The following is a 6,129-nucleotide window of genomic DNA, read 5'->3' as shown; positions in this document are numbered from 1 at the left end:
CAAGACTAATCTATTACAGTAAATATAAAAATAGTGTTTTTATAAATATTATCAAGTTCAACTCATTTGCTAGCCCTTGATTTTGAAGTAAACCTTCATGTCAACACTCGTAAGTGAAACACTTCCCATTCCTAGCCACTGGGAGGTAGCAGATGTACTACATATTCATTATTTAGTGGTCTCTAGAACTGTGCTTGATGCATCACCTAATGTCTTAATATATTCCTGTTGATCCATGCCACTTAAGGATGTTTCTGTTCCCTTTAGATTTACTTAGTTTTGTTGAAAATGGTACATCAGATGCAGTACAATTTAAAAAAAGACTCTCAGTTATATACACAAAATCTTGGATGTGGTGGTCAACATTCCTATAGGAAAGCCTTGAACACTAAAACTAAACTAAAAATGTTAGTGAACTGTTGCTTTTGATATTTATTTACAATATTTTTTTAAAAATGATTTCGTGGTTTGGATTCCACATGGTGTTATTTCAACAATATAGTAGCTTTTCTCTTTTCTTGCTCTTGTTTTGCTTGAACATCACTTTTCACAAGACAGAATTTCTGGGCCTTTTTATCATGCCATTTTACTTACTGAACTGTACACAAACAATTAAAAATAATCACCAATTAAAATGCTATCCTGATAAAATATTTTTCTTTGTATTTTGTTTTTTTCAGAGAATAAAAAAATCAAGACTGCTGTAGCATTAAATACTTGGTGTTTACTGGATGACTAATCACCTTTATCAGAGAAATCAGCCTAAACATATCACAAGAAAGGACTACTGTAAACATTTCAACACTTCTTTGTTGTTCTTCAAATGTCATGAGAATAGCTCTTTCTTTCATGTTGTTTATTAAAATGTAGAAAAGCCCACTTGCACAAATGAATTATGGATAAGAATGGAAAAAATGTGTCACACTAAAAATCTAGCTGGATTTTATTATCCCTTGAATAAAATCCTCTGAGCAGCTCCACTGACTTGATTTACTCTGTTTAGTGAGGATGGCAAGATGAACAAGAGAAGCTACAACCAGAAAGTAATCTAGAGTTACTTTCTGAGCTGGTAATGCCCAAGACTTGAATTACACATTAATGTGTGGGAGTAAGGGGGAGTTACAATCAAGAATGTGCAATTCTCCTTCAACATGCTAATTTTTATCAAAACAGCAACATAGCCTGTCTTATAAGTTCTCATTTTCCCTAAGAAAATAATATTATTTTCCATGCTCAATTTATTAATTATATAAAGTTAATTTAATGGTATATATTGCTATCCCTAACTTGACCACAGTATATGTTGCTTCCTAAACGAAACACAATTGGAGTAAATTGAAAGTTCACAGCAAAATTTTGGAAGGACATTTCTTCCTGCTCAATTTTTATACGTATTCAATAATTTCAAATTGAGCTTAAACTAAAGTGCATTTTAGTTAAAAAAAAAAAAAAAAATTTGAAGTTATATTGTCTTTATTCTAGTAAGGCTCTGTTGTGCTTCACATTGCACCTTGAAGTACCACTCAAACTGTCAGTAGTTTAGTAATATCATTATGATGAAACTGTATTTCTATTAATGCATTTATAAAAATACCTTTTATTATCTTTTACAAAAGCCACAAGATTAAGTTCTAATTGAGCTCCTGCCTCTCTAATTTTACTTCTCCACGACCTAACAAAATCCTTAAACATTTCCTGAGTTGACTGTCCCTTTTTCCAAAGATGAAACACTCTCTTTTTTTCCCTTGAGTTCCTGCAAAAGTTCCCTGTGCAACTAGGCTGGTCTTCTTCCTAGTTGGCTCATTTTTTGGCAAATAGGGATGGCCTGCTCCTGCTTCTCCAAGATTACTTTCATAAAATATGTCCAGCCTTCCTCGGCCCCTTTCTTTTTAAAGGCTGCTTTCCAAGGAACTTTCTGAATCAGATGTAACAGATTCACAGCAGCATGTCTGCCTTATTAGCCTTCCCCCTGATTCTCACACACAGGCACTCTACCATATCACCCCTGTCCTCAAGCTCTATACAGTCAGAAGGTTCCCTAACATATAGAGCCATCCCACCACCTCTCCTTCCTTGCCTGACCCTTCTGAAGATCTTGGAGCCACCGACTGCAGCATTTCAGTCATGCAAGTCATATTTCTGTGATGGTGACTACTTCATGGTTCTCCTGCTGCACGATGGCTTCCAACTCCTCGTTTGTTACGCACACTGAGTGCATTGGTGTACCTGCACTTCAGCTGGGCTGCTGCTTTTGCCCCTGACTCTGGTATGCCACCTGTATGCTCATCTCTAGCAAGCCTGGTCTCATCCATTTCTCCTTCAAACCTAATTTAAAGACCTCTCAATCAGCCCCTCTAACTCACAGGCTAGAATCTCTTTGCCTTTCCTAGATGGTTGAACCCTGCCTATCTCCAGCAGCCTTGGTGCTGTATAAACTGACCCATGATCACAAAACCCCGAAATTCCACCGATGGCACCAGTCTTTAGGCCACTTATAGATCACATGGGTTTTTCTGTTCCTTTCAGCACTCATCCCTGCTATGGGAGGACTTGAGGACAACACCACCTATGCTCCTGTCCCTTTAACCAGGTGACCCAGTGCCTTAAAGTCCTTTTTGATTACCCTGGTACTACTCTTATCAACCTTGTTGCTGCCAACCTGGACAGCAAAGAGTGGGCTGAGTTAGTCCAGGGAGTCTCCTGGTAATATCCCTTACCTAGGCTTCAAGGAGGCAGCAGACTTCCCTGTGGGATGGCTCTGGCCAGCATACAGGGCCCTTTGTTCCTCTCAGAAGTAAGTCACCCACTACAACTATCCTTCCCTTTTAATCAATACCTGATGTTGAATTTTATCTGGTTGACTGTGTTGATGTGGTAGACCCTCCAGATAGACCTTCTTCTCCACTGTCATCTGCCTGACCCTTGTGATCCAGGGCCTTCTTATCTGTTCTGTAAGGGCATCTGGGAAGACAAGAGAGGCTGGTAGGGGATTCCTCTACCTCCCTGAGCAGCGAGCTGTTTTTCATTCTCCCCCATCTTTTAGGTCTCTTCCTTCTGCCTGATGGCAGGAGGGGTGGGGCTCCTCCAACTCTTCCTGAGCTTCCATCTGCCGAGCTTCTCTTAAGATGGAAGGCTGCAACTCCACCAGTCTATTTCTCTTTTGCATTCCCTGATGCTCCTCAGCCTCTCCACCTCCTCTTTAAGCTCTGCCACCAGACAGAGCAGATCACATCACATGCAGGTGTCTTTTCTGCTGTCGTTCAGTACCAACACCAGGCTCAGAGACCCTGTACAGCCAGAGATCTGGACAGCTGCATGCTTTTTAGGGAACTTTGTCTGGGTCACCACACTCCTGCTAGCAATGGTTTTCAACCATGTGTAAATCACTGATGGGTCTAGTCAAGTTGGGAGAGTAAAAAAAAAAAGGGAAAACCACCCCAACAAGGTGAGGTCACCTCAGTAGTTGGGAGGATGGTTGAGCTCTTCCTGCTCCCCCTGTGGGTTATGAATTGCCATGTCCTTCTGACGCACTATGTCCTGTTCACCCTTTCCTGTTCACTGCACTCCCTGGAGCCATTTAAATCTCCTGTGCTGCCCCTGGCAATGCTCACTCCATGCCTGACTGGCTGCCGATGACTGCCAGATTTCAAAAATCCATCAATGTCAAACAGATTCTAAAAGTTCCTCTTGAATTCTTCCCAAATTAAGAGCTTCAACAGAGTGTATTCATCGTCAAAAAGCAAATGGTTTTCATCAACCAGTTTTGTTTCTGAGCATGACTGGTCAGCAAATGTGGTGATGCCCACTGTTTATAATAAAATGAGAACTAAGTTAAATTATTTTCTCAGTCTGCTTAGGTGTTTAACCCCACAAGGTCTACTACCTTCCTGGAAAGTAGGATAGCAACTCCTACTTACAAAAAAAAAGGAATTTAAGATTTATTAAGCCAGAAAGAAGGAAGCTGATTATAGCTGTCATTCCTGACGGAGAAAAAGATATCTATGTCCCATTGTTATTCACAGAATTAGGCTTTTATTTCAACCACTGACCTTCTAGTATTATACTTCCAAGAAGAGCTGGCTAATTTTCCATTGACGTAGCTAAAGAATGGAAGCTCAAGCCTTTTTTTAAATTTAATCTCCATATCCTCAACTGTTTTATTACTATCTTGCCTGTGGATTTTCACAACTCAATTAATTTCATTTCATAATCCAGAAATCTTTATTGACAATAGTGCAAGATTGTCACAGAAATCACATCATCACTGAAGATCTCATCACAGGGTGGAGTCACCCTCAGTGAGGTAGCTCTGAGGACAAAACCTTAATTGGGGAAATTATAAAGGAAAAGGTTATTTAATTTGGGAAAAAGTAAGTCTTACTTTTGTTGGTGAAAATCTGTAATGATGAATTCAATCCCTTCTAGACAGTCATTTCTAGTGGAATGCAGATGACACTGCAATTTTTTTATGTTTCAAAAATATTTTTGGTAATTATGCAATCAATTTCAAAATCCTCTTGCCATAAGAAAAGTGCACACATTATTGACAAATAGTATGTCTATAAATCATTTTTTTTTAATACTTAATTTTAGAAAGGTGCTGATACTCACTTCCTGTGAATTTTATGATTCGCTTAACATTTAGAAAGCAGTTATGACAAAAAGCCTTTGAAAAAAAAATCAGCGCTATTTCTTGTTGGTATACTCTTCAAATAGGAATTTTTGCAAGGGAGGACAAAGTAAGTAAATGAATAATTACTGTTATGTGGTGGACTTTTCTCACAGAATTCTGGTGCTTAATCTGATTTATAGTGTATTTTTTGTTTGGACCTGTGAGACACCAAAACCACTTACTTTGATCTATTGATTTTTCAAATAATATGTTACATTATTTATCCTAATACACAGTGTTTGAGAGAATTTATCTATTGGCTGTCTATAGAATGTGATACACTAATTTGAAATGTTTGCTGGCAATTGATAAAACAGACTAAAAGATACCAGGTAGTGTTTTATTCATTTCAGAAACTAAATGCCAACTGGCACATCAGCTTCCACTTATCCTCAAGGAAATAATTTGCCCAGGAAAACCTAAATGATTTATTCAGGCTATGAGAGTCCTCAGCTACACAGCCCTGGTTAGCCCCCTTCAGAGTTCGTTCTCAAGCCAATGCCCTCAGCTACATCCAGTTTTATTATAAAGAAGAGAAAGTCTGTGGAACATACGAAAAGCTGTGATACATAAGGCTGTGAAGTCTGTACCATACGCCCTTTACTGTTCATATAATAATCATACATGTTCTGCTATCACTGATGTGAGGACAAGGCACCCACTGAGTTGCAATTTGAGATTCAACAGACAGGACAGCAGACAGATTTTAGGGGAATTTCTTCATGTTTTGGCATAGTTTTACTCAAGAAGGAGTGGAAGTTGTAATCTTTTTTCTTTGTAACAGGAAAATTCTATGTGGCAACCTTAAAAGGAAGACCTTTTAATGCTACTGCAAATGAATAATTCATATATTATTATCCATAATTAGAAATATCATTGACACTTAAGTTATTACCTGTAAAACACACACAAAAAAAAAAAAAGAAAACCTTTTAATCTTATTAGTAAAAACTGAAACTTAAGGATTTCAGTATTTCCCTAGAGAATTTTTGGCAATGTTATTCTGCCTATATTGAATTAAAACTGCAAGGAAGAGTACTAGCTCACAGATTTTCATCCTCATAGTTTATTTATAGAATTTAGCACATAGAATCTACTAGCCACTTGAATTTGGCTCTCTACTTTTTAAACTCATGGACACCTGAACCACAGAAAAAATGAAAATGTATGTCAGAATTAGATTGTACTGCTACTTGTACTGCTACTTAATGAGACCATTAATTCCACTGATTTCAGTACAATAATTGCTAATATACATTGATATTTAAGAAGAAATACTGCATGTTTAATATTAGAGGTAGTGAAGGAGAAACTTCTGGATTTGTAATTGATACATTTAGCATAATCCTAAAATTGTACTTAACAGTACATAATCATATGAAACGTTCAGATCAGCCAGTGGGGTGTGCCAAGTTAGTTGAGAAAAGTGAAAATTTAAAATCTCAGCACTGAACTCA

This window comes from Myiozetetes cayanensis, unplaced genomic scaffold (assembly GCF_022539395.1).
Source record: "Myiozetetes cayanensis isolate MyiCay16 unplaced genomic scaffold, myiCay2020 scf4, whole genome shotgun sequence".
In the NCBI taxonomy this organism is placed as follows: domain Eukaryota; kingdom Metazoa; phylum Chordata; class Aves; order Passeriformes; family Tyrannidae; genus Myiozetetes; species Myiozetetes cayanensis.
The sequence above is the reverse complement of the archived record's forward strand: the minus strand, read 5'-3'. Positions refer to the sequence as shown.